The sequence below is a fragment of the Poecile atricapillus genome, chromosome 4, assembly GCF_030490865.1.
Source record: "Poecile atricapillus isolate bPoeAtr1 chromosome 4, bPoeAtr1.hap1, whole genome shotgun sequence".
Lineage (NCBI taxonomy): Eukaryota > Metazoa > Chordata > Aves > Passeriformes > Paridae > Poecile > Poecile atricapillus.
This window is the reverse complement of record NC_081252.1, coordinates 34566164-34579916: the sequence shown is the minus strand read 5'-3', so window position 1 is coordinate 34579916 and position 13753 is coordinate 34566164. Positions and strand designations below refer to the sequence as shown.

General features: G+C 39.2%; 1 protein-coding gene across 6 annotated transcripts in view; it reads right to left on the bottom strand.

The window, feature by feature from the left end:
- Positions 1-11181, bottom strand: part of GUCY1A1 (guanylate cyclase 1 soluble subunit alpha 1) — a 35117-nt gene extending 23936 nt beyond the window's left edge. Inside the window, exons 1-2 of one of the 6 annotated variants that reach the window (XM_058839152.1) lie at positions 11058-11181; positions 1759-1943 (exon numbers count right to left, since the gene is read on the bottom strand). The gene's annotated coding sequence lies outside the window, so the exon portion shown is untranslated. Of the gene's footprint in view, positions 1-1758; positions 2002-10669; positions 10998-11057 lie in introns of those variants that run through there. The other 5 variants (XM_058839151.1, XM_058839149.1, XM_058839153.1 and 2 more) reach the window with 5 other exon arrangements.
- Between the last annotated feature and the right edge of the window lie 2572 nt (positions 11182-13753).

Genomic DNA, 13753 nt, shown 5'->3' with positions numbered 1-13753 from the left:
TAAAGAAAGTTCTCAAGTCATTAAAATGTAGCTTCTTGTTTTAGTAATAGACGCAGTGAAAATCAGAGGATCATTGAAGTATTGATCATGACACCAAAGAAAAGAAATTATTTATAATGCTACATTTCCAAACCCTCATTAGTAATAAAAAATTTTTAAAAAAAGATACATTCTTATAGCTAAAACATATCAAACAGTAAGAAGCCTTGGTCAGTGCTGCTCTTCCAGTTAGAACAGATACATTCAGAAAGATGTAGTATGATTCAAGCTATGCATTATACAGATTCAAATACATTAGCTGTTGAATTGCAGCCTCTTGTAACAATATCAAAGTTGAATATTCAAACAGAACAAAAATAATATCATCCAGCTTTTTGAAACTCTGTTTCAGTTTTGGATATTTTTGTGCCAGAGTGCTGGTTACAGACTGACACAGAAATAGATGCTTGGCTTGCAAATTCCACTGAAATTCACCAATTTCAGAGGAACAGAGATCAAACAGATTAAGAGATACTGAAGAATGGAAACCCAAGAAAAGGTTAATGAAGAACAGTGCAGAAACTTTGATCAGATATATCAATCATCAGCCTGTGATTTGAGGTACAAATTCAGGGTTTAATTATTGAGCAAATTAAATTTATTTTAACCATAATTCTTCTGCTGCTTTTTTGTGACTTTTTGTGCAAGGTCCTCGGGTCTCTCTCTCATTGGGTGAATACAGCTATTGTGCATTGAATGAACCACAGGGTAATCTTCCTGGAGTTATTCTAGGCAGGGTAGCTAGAATCACCCACATTTCTTCACTTCACAACCACTATAAGCGCACTGGCTGCGATGATGTAAACATCACAGTTACTCTTACTGAAGTTTGAAAGATCTGAACTTGTCTCCATTTCTCAGACTGCAGTTTTTCTATTTTTTTTCTAATTTATTTTGCAGTATGTGCTGCTCTTTATTATGTGAAAGATAAAACAAAGGAACATACAGATAGAATAAAAGATCAAGGAAGAAAGAACAGATGAAAGCCTATAGAAGAACATGAGGATCAAATAATCCATAAGAAATAATGAAAACATTGGCAATAGAGCAAAACTATTTGGAATGGAATGGGCAGTTCTCTTACTGATAAAGTGCTTTCTCTCTACTACAAATCCACTGAAATTTGGTAGGTTATTATGCAAATAATTTTTCTGTAATCTGTCAAGTATAGCCTATAGAACATGTTGACATGCTAATTTCATGCAGCTTTCCAACAGTATTTTAGATTTTAGGAGAAATTTTTTGTTTATCGCTTCTGTATTTCAACCAATTCTCCTGGTTATACATTACTCTCTGTTGCACAATTAAGGAAGCATACATGTTTATTACCTTGATTTGGCTGGCAAGATTCAATTTCTAGTTTCACTGGTTTGCCACACTAGCATCTATTGGGGGGGCTGGGAATGACATGCCTTGTTTTGTAGCACTGTTTAATGAGGTTGCCCTATGTTAATAAAGAAATAAAAGCTTCCTCAACTGCCCATGTTATTTTCTAGTATTTTGTTTTAAATGGCAATGATTTGTGACATAAAGGCTAGATGTGCATTGTTACCGATTTAAGGTTTCGTTTCATAATTTTATATTTTCTTTTTAAGAAAAGATATTTCACTTGTGTTTTATAATATGTCTATAAGGAACCTCTTTTCTCTCTCCATCAGACCTTCTGAAATACCAGTGCTGCACATGCGTCTGAGATCCCAGAATGGAAGCATTACTTACCTGGATTCCTACAAGGCCCTGCATTCCAGTGAGGCAGCATGGAAGTGCACTGGTGTCAGCAATCGCCAGTAAGCACAAGCAGACCTTCCTCCCACTACCACCACAGAAGGTAAGGAACTGTTCAGGCATCCAGTCCTTGGTGTGGCAATTTATGATTCAGTGCTGGGAGGCTTTGGGCTTCAGTCCTCAGGCAAAAAGAGCACAGAACACAGCTGAGCATCTTGGCCCGGAGGAGCTCCTAAACTGGAGCAATAGCCAAAAAAAAGTACCAACAGAGTAATCTCAGATTTACTTTGTTGAGAATCCAAACTAAAATCAAATGTTATTGATAAACATCTTTGTCTCAACACTTCAGCTACCCAGAGACCTAAAGCTCACTAAATATAGGAGGCTGTACCGCACCAAAGGTCCTTCAAGAACAATTTCCCACCAAAATGTTGATGAATAACCATTCTGTGTGTGCTGGTTTTTAAGTCTGTAAAATGGAAATCCACCACTGAACACCTGTTTTCTTTCATTATATTAAGAAACTATGTTCATTTCAAAAATGGGGCCATATAACAGGATGTCTCCAACTTGCTGTGTTGCATACTAGTGCTGTGAATAATAGCTCCAAGCAGTAAACACAGTTCAGCTGTTTCAGAGGTGAAAGAGAGACCAACTGGCCAGTGAACTGTGGCAGAAAATCTAAAAATGAACCAAAATCAAATTCTGGCCATAGCGAGTGCATATGTACTCAGAGGAGTACTTCAAATAGGTTTTGAATGTTATTTGAATATTACCTTGAATAGATATACTCCTTTGACTGGATAGTTAAAATTATTGCTCACTGGACCCTTGAAAAAAGAAATCATGTAACAAATAATAGGTTCCACCTCTGTACTTGTTTACGTGCACAGAAAGAGGATTCTACATTGCCAGCTCCCCTTTTCCAAGGGAGTAAAGGCTGAGAAGCCATGAGAATAGCTGGGGCAGAGGGAGGGAATGAGATGCACGAGTTCCTGGAGAATGTAAACCAGAGACCTAACTTTAAGGATAAAGAAAAGTAGTATCTCTCCTTCACAAGGAACCTCCTGCCAAGATGAAGATAACATTTTTAAGCATTTTGGCATCCTAGAGCATTTTGAAACACCATGAATCTTGCAAAGTGTACTCTCAACAGGTAAAAATAGCACAGAGAGGAAAGAAAGTCTGCTGCACTGTGCACAGTCTTCCTTTATATGGGGTCAGAAATATTTAACATTTCTGCTTACACTTTAGGTGATGTGGAAAATACAAAACATTTATTTTAAATACTTGCACCTGGCAAGCTTTAACGAGACACAAGCATTAACTTTACGAGTATCTTGTGACAATGGAGAAATTAAGTTCTCACAGTATCACAAGTATCTTTGCAGCATATTAATGTTGTAAACCTTTGCTCTGGGTTTTCAACTCTGTTTATAATGGGCATCTAAATCCCATGATGCCCATACTATGTTAAACTGACATTAGGATTGCATTCCTAAGTAAAGCAGCTTCATTGCTGAAAGACGAAGTGCCAAACCTAAGTTTAAAGATCGGAATGCATTTATTAATATTTTACTAGAGATTATGAGTGTCTTCCATTACTGTAGTGTAACAGTTGGGAAAGAAAACACTGAGTATTTGTTATATGAATATGTCTTTTTTGGTGTATTAATTCCAGTATTAAATAGATCAGCCATATACAATATAGTCATTTACAACAGTGACAATAAAATTTCACCATTTTTTTTAACACATAAACCCCATTAGAAGATTTTCTGCCACTACCACTCTCTTACTTCAGTTTAATATCTTATTTTTCCATATACCAATTTACTGCTAAGAAAATTCTGCCCACAACAGAGGCAGGGATAGATGTTCTGTTTTAGTTTTTGCTAAGGATAAATCATAACCCTGTATCCAATCAATAGTCCTTGCTCTTCACTGCTTCAAAGCCTATTTGAAAAGATACTTTTTCCTTTTAATTCCCCTCCATCATTTGAACCCATTTTTGCTTAGAACTGCAAATAACTGAATTACTTAGAACTGCAAATAATTTCAAAGAGAAACTCAAAGGAAGATATCATGAAACCACATTTCATATGTTAAGCAACCATTAAAGCCAGATTTTACTGGCATTTCTGAGTGCCAGTCTGTAATCTGCTACAAGCATAGTCAGTGACATGATGCCCACCCCTATCCCATGCATGGCATAGCTGCACACTTCAAACTTTGACTAGCCATGCCTCTGCTGGTTCTAAAATTTACTATTGTTATGGTCAACTACATATATTTTTTTATATGTTTTATATAACATATAAATTTATATATCTATATGTTTTCCACATATAGTTGACAATCATGCTGCCTCTCTCACAGATCTGGAGCATGTGACATAAGTGTGAACCTGATCAAAGCTGATACTAATTTTCAGATCAGCAGGAGATTTTCAGAGTCACACTACAAATGTGGTCTCTGCCTTGTGAGCACATCAAAAGGTTTTGCAAACTGCCTAACTTGAGATGAAGACTGGTCTCCTCTGTGTTATTTCATTGCCACCATACAACCAAATGTTTTTGTCTAAAAAGGGACATATTTCATTACCTTCTAACATTCATGAAGGTCTCACTATTTAGTCAGCAAGATCACAACATGCAAAAATTCTTACAGGACTTTTGTTTACACTTAAATACTGGTATTTAATCTTCTGTGAGTTCATCCTTGGGCAGGTTTCTTAGCAGAGAAATGGTGCCACAGACAGAGCAGAATGCAGGGTATCTCTCTCTACTGCTGTTGGTAGAGCCTGTTACTTGCTTATTTCAACCCAGAAGGCTCCAACTAAGAGCAGGGCCACACAGAAATATACAGGGAAAGATGATGTCTGACCTGAAGGGCTTGTCCTCTGAACAGCTAAGACAGAAAAATGGGATATGAAAGGTGCATAACAATTTCTCCTTTATAGGTGGGGAAATAAGGCATGGAGATCACAAAAGAAAGACTGCAGCTGAGCTAAGAAGTGAATCCAGATGCCTTAGCACAAGCTAAGAGTTTGCACAAGTTTGTTGGGCAGTTTAGTAGATCTGAGTGATTTAGAAAAGTCATGTTTGACCTTATAAAAATTGCCAGCCAGACTTTAAAAGCAACAATGGGATGAAAACACTTTACACAGTAGAATTCTGACAGATTTTGCAGATAAGATTCATAAAAGGGTGCAGGTGCTAAATATACAAGTAGAACAAGGAAGGTATCCTCACTCCAAATCTTTAAGGCTAACACATGGCAGGTTTAATGTCATTGTGTTATTTCTGAAGGCTTCATAATTCCTTAAAGGAAATGCCTTTCCCCTTGGCTGGTTTATAATATCATGCAACTTATCTGGGAACCCTTAACTGTATCAAAATAAGCATTTAATTCAATCTGTAATGAATTGCAATTATTTCTGTCACAATTTCCTGAAGTTTTTGAGAAAAATAATCAGTTCCCCATTGACCAAAAGCCAAAGTTACTTGAGCCACAAGACTCTCTCCCTTCATACCATTCTTCCCAAAGGCAAATTCTAAAATCCTACCTCTAAATATGTCTTGTGAGTTCTATGGACTAATAGCTCTATTTTCACTAAAATTTAAAAAATTTATCAGTCCGTCAAAGATTTTTCTCGTGAAGGCAAATGGTTTTGCACTTGCCAATGCAAAGAGAGAAGAGACAACTATGGAGACAATTTTGGCAAAAACAACAAAAAAGGAAATTTAAAGTTAGATTGATACATGCTTTCTCCGAAGACATGGAAATTTTTCCATTTTTAGCAGTTCTATTTAAAACGGGAACTGCAAAGAGTATTTTAGGCTCCTGGATGCCTGCAGTGAGGGCTAGTAAGAAGCACAGCTATTCGTGTAAGCAGATGCCCCTCCCTATATACCTGAGTATATTGTCTTGTGTTTTTAAACCACAGAAATCATGATGAGCAAACATAAAATCACAATTTTTCCCAATAACAAACTAGAAATATTGCTGAGGTGTTCCTCTGCTGTATTCAGGCTTTTACTAATGCTCTTTTGTGTGTGAAGTTTCTGTATTTGCTGAGGAGGGTAATCAGCTTTCCCTGAACAGTTTTTGTCAGTCTGCATCTGTATCAAGTGCCAAGTGAAATGCAAGGTTGAAATGAAATTAAACACGTTTACCTTGGTCAGCATTAGAAAGGCAGTTATCACTGTATAACACACTTCTGTCCAATATTCTTATAGAGAAGCTTATTTCTCTGCTATTATTTATTAAAAGTGGAGAGTTTAGCAGCAACTACTGTACGTGGCATCACAGAAACCGTAAGTTTTTCTGCACTCTGGATTCAGTGACATTCTAGAATTACACCAGCAGGATTCCCACAAAATACATTTTCCCCAAAACCATGCTGTATTTTTGTTCTAAATAACTCAGAACTGGGCTGAGGAACAGTCACTTCATAAATGTATGTTTCTTTCAATTTCCATTTGTGGAGGGGAAAATAATCAAAGAATTTTGGCATGTTGCTTTCTAACAAGAAATTTTAACTTTATTCACAGGGAGGCAATTATTGGATGACTTGCATGGGATATTCCCTGCAGCTCTCTAATACAACTAGCTGTCCAAGGGCTAGATTCCACAATGCTTGATAACATCTTTGGAAATGGTTCCAGTCTCCTCCAAGATGATAGAAACACGTCCTGTTTCTAGATTACAACCACACAATTAAAGCTCTCCTCCTGAGCCACTGCATGGCTGACCTATTTTCTACATGGACTTAGCTGAAACAATCAATGGGCATAGCCATGCGTGAAGAGCAAGGCATGGCCAAACCATCCCAAGGGAGGGTTCCAGACAGCTCCATGCCCCACAGCCCCATGCAAGAGTTCAAGTCTCCAGGCATTTCTCTCCTTGCCTTAGGGTGGAGAAAAAGTGGCCTCGTCACTCAAGCAGGGACAGCACAGCAGTCTGTTCACAGGCAGATACACATGCACAGGAAGTACAGACAGGGCCTGTCATGAAAGAGATACCCCCTCAGAAATAACATGTAAGGGCACAGCTGGGTTATCATCCAGGCTTAGTGTGCTCCCTGTAAATGAAGGAATGACCCTCCCGGGGCTGACTTGCACAAGGGGTCTTGTTCAAATGCTCCTGCTAGCAGGGCACCATTCTCTCGGAACAGCTACTTGGAGTGTGAATAGTGAATACGCAAGAAGAAAATCAATTCACAAACTGACTTTAAGTAATACAAACAAACTAATTTAAAGAGTCAGAACAGTAAAATCAAGAATAATGTGTACCACAATACTGCCAAGTTCAAGTAGCTGGGAGAGTGCTTAAAAAAAGTAGCAGTGAAGGTCTGAACCATGGAAGGGGGCATTTGAATCGAATGTCAGTTAAAATACAATTAAATCTCAAGTAAATCTGAAAGCAGTAATGTTCTTAGCAAGGGCATCTATTCCCCTTAACAAAACTATCATATAATAGGAAACATGAATGAAAATCAAATGGAAGTGAATATCATGAAATACTATGATAGGGTGGGATTCTCCTAAAGACTGAAGGCCTGTGGAGGGCCTGAAGCTCACAGAGGTGCTTGGGGTCAGAATCAACAAACAGGACTTGGTGAGGCCACTCTGGTGCACTAAGATTAATCCATAGGGATCGTATTTGCTCTGGCTTAGGTCATGAAGCAGCAGAACAACTGAGACCAGTGAAATGTGCAGTCCTACAAAAAGGGAGTAGATGTCAGCTCGCTCTAGACAACACATCTATAAAAATAAATATCCTGTGTGGCGAGCCACTTCCTACCACTGACCTACAACTGCTATCACCAGAGCAGGACAACCAAAAAAATGGAAGAACAGCCTATCACCAAATGAGCTGCAGTCATTACCTATGGTACAAGTAAAAGGCTTAATTTTTTTTTTATATATATATTATAAACATGTTTTTTTAAATTGTCTCAAAGCATGAGCATTTTATTATTTACATGCTATAAAGCATGTAAAACCTTATAAAAAATCTGCTGTTTCTAGAAAATTTTGCTGCCTTTATTAGAAAAAAATAATTTATTGTGTATACCATAGCTAGAAGCCCTAGTCAACTTAAGCACATGCTTAAATCCTATTGTAATTTTAAAATTAAATGGATACTAACATTCTGCCCTGAGCAGTGTTTCTTTGCTGAACAAAAACCAATGCCTTGAACTGACTTAAAAACATAATATCTTTAATGAGAAAATTGAATCTCTACTTGTCATACAACTACTCATGCAAGACACACTGAATATACATCATTCATACAGTCATACAATATACAAACATCATACAGCCATATCTCAAATGGTGAAGACATGCTAGAAGGGATATTCAAAGTAATGTAAAACGTGAGATTTGGCCCTAATTTAATTTCAAATGCTAAAAATCTTAATTGCAATGGCAAACATCTACAAAAATGCAGTAAATTTTAAAAGGCATGTAGACAAAAAAGGTCTTTAAGAAGTAAATAGTACAAAATGTGCAAGGAATCCCAGCAAAGGAACTCTAACGGCAGCTCTCCAATGGCCCAAATTTCATTTGTTAATAAAATGTGCACTCTGAAATGTAATGATTTCTTTAAATCATGTCCTGTAGTTTCCATTAATTTTTTCAAATAAGATGTCGTTCTACCTATACAGAACTTTTCTTAAATGATTAAGCTTTTATAAAGAAAAATTAAAACCTGTTGCTAGTCTACAAAGTAGATACAAAATACAGCCAGTACCTCCTTACACATATTTCCTTGTTGATAATTTAGAAGGTAGCATATGCTTGCTTAGATTACTGAGGTGCTTGATTTTTAGTTTTTGGGGATTTTTTAAAGTATAATACGATTTACAGTATTTTTGTTAACAACTCATTCCAGTTAAAAGGAAAATAGCTGTGTTTGCTACAAACTCTATCTTGGCTTCTTGGATTACTTATTTTGAGTCCTGGTATTTTTTTTTAGAATTTTAAACAGATGGCATTCATACTTATAATAGCACTGGTATTTTATAATTTATGGCATGACATAACCAGGTTTTGACTGCTACTGATATTTGGCATATTCGATTTTATTATCAACTCTTACTTATGTTTTGATTTCACTATGGGATCTGTTTTGAAACAGACTGTCACAGAAGGCTAAGGACAGATTTTTTTTAAAGAAAGCATTAATTCCAATAAGACAAATATACTTAACTTGAGTACTTACTTTTAGGGACCCTGACTTCTTATTCTTAGTGTTTTAAATGAGTACTCAGCAAGTGAACCAGTGAAAGAGAGGACAGCGAGACCTCGGTGAGACATTTTATTGATGTCAAAAAGGGTAAAAAAACCACTGTAAAACTAAATTCCTTACCTTCTCCTCCAATGTTTGCCTCATGATCTTGCATTGTCATGACTCATAATAGCTGTAAGTGACATATTTCCACAGAAAAAGGAAGTACAACCAGGTAATCTCAATATGTGCTTTCCTTCTCCTTCCATACCTTTCCTGCCTGCTTTGGATCAGCACGATTTCAGCAAATGCTTTTTTTTATTATTTATTTATTTTTTGTGGGGGTGAGAATGGGAGCACAAAGTTTTTATATCACTGCTACAGTACTCCTCATGCTTCCTTACAATCGCCTGGTTCATTTAAGGTTCTTGCTACTGGCAAAGCGAAGAGAACAGTCATCAGAACGTATGGCCATATGTAGCACGCCAGAGCAACACAATCCAAGCAAGAAACTTCTCTACAATTCTCTTCCCTACAAAGAGAACATTTGTAACACATTTGCACGCATTCTCTGGTTGCGTGAATTGCTTATCTTCTCTGATTAATTATGTAAAATAGTCTTACAGGAATCTCTTCTCAGTACAGGCTGTCACCACCTTTTGTTCCTGATCCTAGAAACGTAGTAGACCCATTCAGATGATTTAAAGTGTATGTTTCCTTATGACTAGTTTTTTGTAGTTTGGAAACAAACCATCTTAATTCTAACGACAAGAAAAGGGAGTGGCTCATTTGGGAGTTTTATCATAGGAAAAATTCTAAGATTAGACCACTTTGAAATAAGTAAAACACTTTGTTCTATTCATGTAAATGTAATTAAACTCTTACAGTTGCTATGAAAAATTTCTCTGTTACATTTTTCTGTAGCTCTGTATTCTCAGACTTAATAATGGAAAATCTGAGTGAATAAGAATTTTGGTTTTCCTACTCGTATTCCAAATAGCAAATGTCTGACCATCTCTCTCTAGACCAACCTACAGGCAGCACAGTGTAACCTGCAGTCCAGTGGAAGCGAAAAGCCCAAATACAGCATTACAGACACACTGCATCCTTGCTTATGACTTTTTCCCCTGTTAAATCATCCTTCGAACTTAGAAAGCCATCTTACCACATCCACAGAATAAGTGACCAGCTCTGAAAATAGAGCCGTTTCAGAAGCAGCATTAGATCAAGCATGAGACAGGACATAAGATGCATAAAAGATGCATAAAAGCACTCCTTTAAATATGAGAGAAAAACTTTTCAAGTATCTCATGATTATAGAGAGAGATGTTTTTATGAAGGGAACACTAAATGTAGGCTAGTAATGGTCAATGAGCTTCAGTCACAGAAACAAACCTATTCATTCAAAAAAGGGATTATGAGCCTAAAGTCTTGAAAAAATGGAAAGACGAGGGAGGAAATTGACTGAAAAATTGCTAATCATCGTGAATGCAACACAGTTTGGGGGTTCATTTGTTCTTCCTAGGAAAAAGAAATAATTGGAACAGCAGATGCAGAGATGAAGTTATTGTTAGAGCATCAAGTATGTGATGAAATATCACGTTTGTGTCTAATTCATGAGGTGGAATGATATAAATTGCTCTGAAAACCGGGTAAAAAACCTTACCTAAGCATAGCGCAGTAACACCAGCCCGAACGGGTTTAATTCGCTTGACGAGCATCGGCAGTTCGCGAATTCTTAGAAAGCCTCACAATGCACAAAGGCCGCCGGAGTACCCCTCGTGGCTGGAGCCTTCGGCGGGCACCCCGAGCGCTTCCAGCCCCGAATCGCCGCCCGTTTCGCTCACGCCCATACAGATCCGCCTCGGGGCACGGCGCACACGGGGCTCGGGGCGCTGAGGGGAGAGGGCGTCCCGCGGCCCCCGCCCGCTCCCGGGGCTCAGCACCGATCACCTCCCGCCGCCGCAGACAGCCCCGGCCCCGCCCGGGTGCCCCGTCCCAGCGCTGTCCAGGGTCCCCGCCGCCCCTCTCCGCCCCCCGCCTCCGTCACTCACCATGGCGCGGGTGCCCGCGGCCGCAGCCCCGCCGCGGGGCTCGGGGCAGGCGCTCGCAGCTGCCGCTCCCCGGCGCCGCCAAGGTGTATTTGGGAGCGGGCGCGGCGCGGCGGGGCCCGGCGGGAGGGGCCTCCCCGCGGGCCCAATCAGGGCGGCGGCGGGGCGGGGGCGGCGGCCGGGGGCGGTGCGATGGCCCCGCCGGGCCGGGCCGGGCAGAGCCGGGCAGAGCCGTGCCCGTCCCGCCGGCGGAGCGGACCCTGTGTGCGCGGGGGTGGCCGGGGGCTGCGAGCCCAGCGCGGGCTTCCCGCTCCCCCCCGGGCCAGCAGGGCCCCTGGGCTCCGCGGGTTTGGGGAATGTCAGGCTGCGCAGACCGGAGCTCCGGGAGCTGCCGCGCCAGTAGGAACCTGTGTCATGGGGGGGGCACGGCGCTGTGCTTACTGACGTGTTTTCCACACCAGTGTCCTTCCACATAGCCTTCTGCTCGGAAACGTGTGCTGCCATATTTGTTTTATTCGCATTTTCTCTACCACTTACATTTAAGGCTTATATTTACTTGTTGCTAGTGACATTCCCTGCAATATATGATGTATAGCTTCTTTACTGTAGTCTTGGAGTGCTACTGTTTTAAGCTAATACCTAAGCAATGAAGGAAGGGAAACGCCTTTCCAGATAAGCACAGAAAAAAAGAATCGTTTACACAACATCAGCATATCAGATGGCCAACTTCAATTTACAACACAAATTCAAAAAACACTCCTTGAAGGGTTGCCCAGGTCTGAAATCGTACTCTTAATTCTTGCATGACACCAGAATGATAAGTCAAGAAAATTTTAAGTCATTACCAAGGCATTGTCATGGTATCTTCACTGGATGGAACCAATGGATAGTTTTTGGAAGTCCAGGATGATAAATAATTTTGTCAGATAAATAAATTTGTCAGACAATTAACGGTGACTGAGTTCATAGTAGGAACAGTTGCCTTATAAAGTCACATAGAAGCAAACAGAAAATCTCACCAGGAAAAATAGCTGTTGTAAGCTGAAGGATGAGTTTGCAGGAGCACCATGCCTACACTGCAAGAGAAGAGGGGTATTACTTCTTGTGGCTTACTGACTGCTTTACCTTAATAAACTTGTGTGGAAGTAAGTGTCAAAATCAACCAAAACAAAAGTAGCACATCTCCAAGTGGTTTTGAACAGATCAACTCTGCACAAAAGAGGGTATCAAACCTAAGGTGTGAATGTTTTGTTGCTCCCTGACTGTCAGAACTGAAAGATAGTTTAATAAATATATCTGCTTCACACCATGTTTCCCCGCCTTCCATGTTAAAAGAAATCTGTCAGCTAAAAAAGTGATTAATTCCTTCAGCCACTAGATAGTCAACCAAAAATAATCTGCCAAAGCCCAATTTGCTGCCATTTCTTGTCGCCCTGAAAACTCAGCTTCTGAGCTTGCTAACATAGTTTTCCCAGGACAGTAACTGTAAACATAGATATGTGTACATTCTTTCTGTTCCACGTCTTGTGATGGGCATCTCTCATGGCCAGTGGAGTGAGAAAGTGTTATCCTGACCATCCAATCCCTGGCCATAGTCAGAAGCCTATAAATCCTGGGAGGAAAAATAAAATCTCTCTTCACCGCACCTCGACCTGTGTCCATGTAATCTATTCATCTTCAGCAGCAATATGTTCTGAAGTTATTGACAAGCAATAGGAAAATTAATTGACTGATAAATAGCATAGGATATTGTGTACTTCATAAAATTACTATTAATAGATAAGCATTGATGCCTTCAAAAACAAATATTAGTCTCAAGACAAGGTGTGGCCCTGCTAATGTTTGCCCTCATTTGCAAGCTACTGTAACTCTCACTTTTCAGTCTCTCTTTTCTTGCCTCAGGGAACCAGACATTTCTGGGAAAAAAGGCTTCTGAGCAACTGATATAAGTGAATTCCATTATCAGGTTTCTGTGCAAAAAGGAGTAAGAACTTCTGTTGCACAGAGCTTTCCTATTCCAGGATGTGCCATGCAGATTTAGGTATGATGATCACTGCAGTGTAAACCTGCTGTGACCAGGGTGACGAACGAACGCTGGACAAGAGCAGCAAATTTGGACATTTGGTGAGGAACTGAATCGTCAGCACACAAAGGTCTCCCATGGCTCTTGGAAAGCCACTGTTCATCCCTGTCACAACAATTGTTATGTGTGTACTAGTAACGACTTGCAAACTTGCACCAAATAAAAACCAAGAACATGCTTATGAAAAGGATCTTTGCTGCGAGTATTTTAAAGAATAACATTTCAAGCTATATTAATTCAAGTATTAATACAAGGCAGTACTCATTTTACTTTAGTCATTGAAAAGTTAGTTCTCCAAACAAAATTAGATAAGATAAATTCCTTCCATAAGATCCTACAAATACCAAAAAAGATATCACGTTTTATTTAAGGAACACTTATGTCACACTTAAAAATGGCAAAATTTTCTTAATTTTTTTCCTATAAAATAAAGTTATTTTTTTCTTTTTTAATAAGATGGGTAACATGGAAAGATTGTATTATATGTAATGGTGCTAAGATATATGTATAATCAAATATAAGGGCATCATAATTCAGAGCATAATTAACACTCCTAAACTGCCATTTACTGGCATCTGCTGTATTTAATTCAAGTTCTCAAATCAGATGTCTTCAA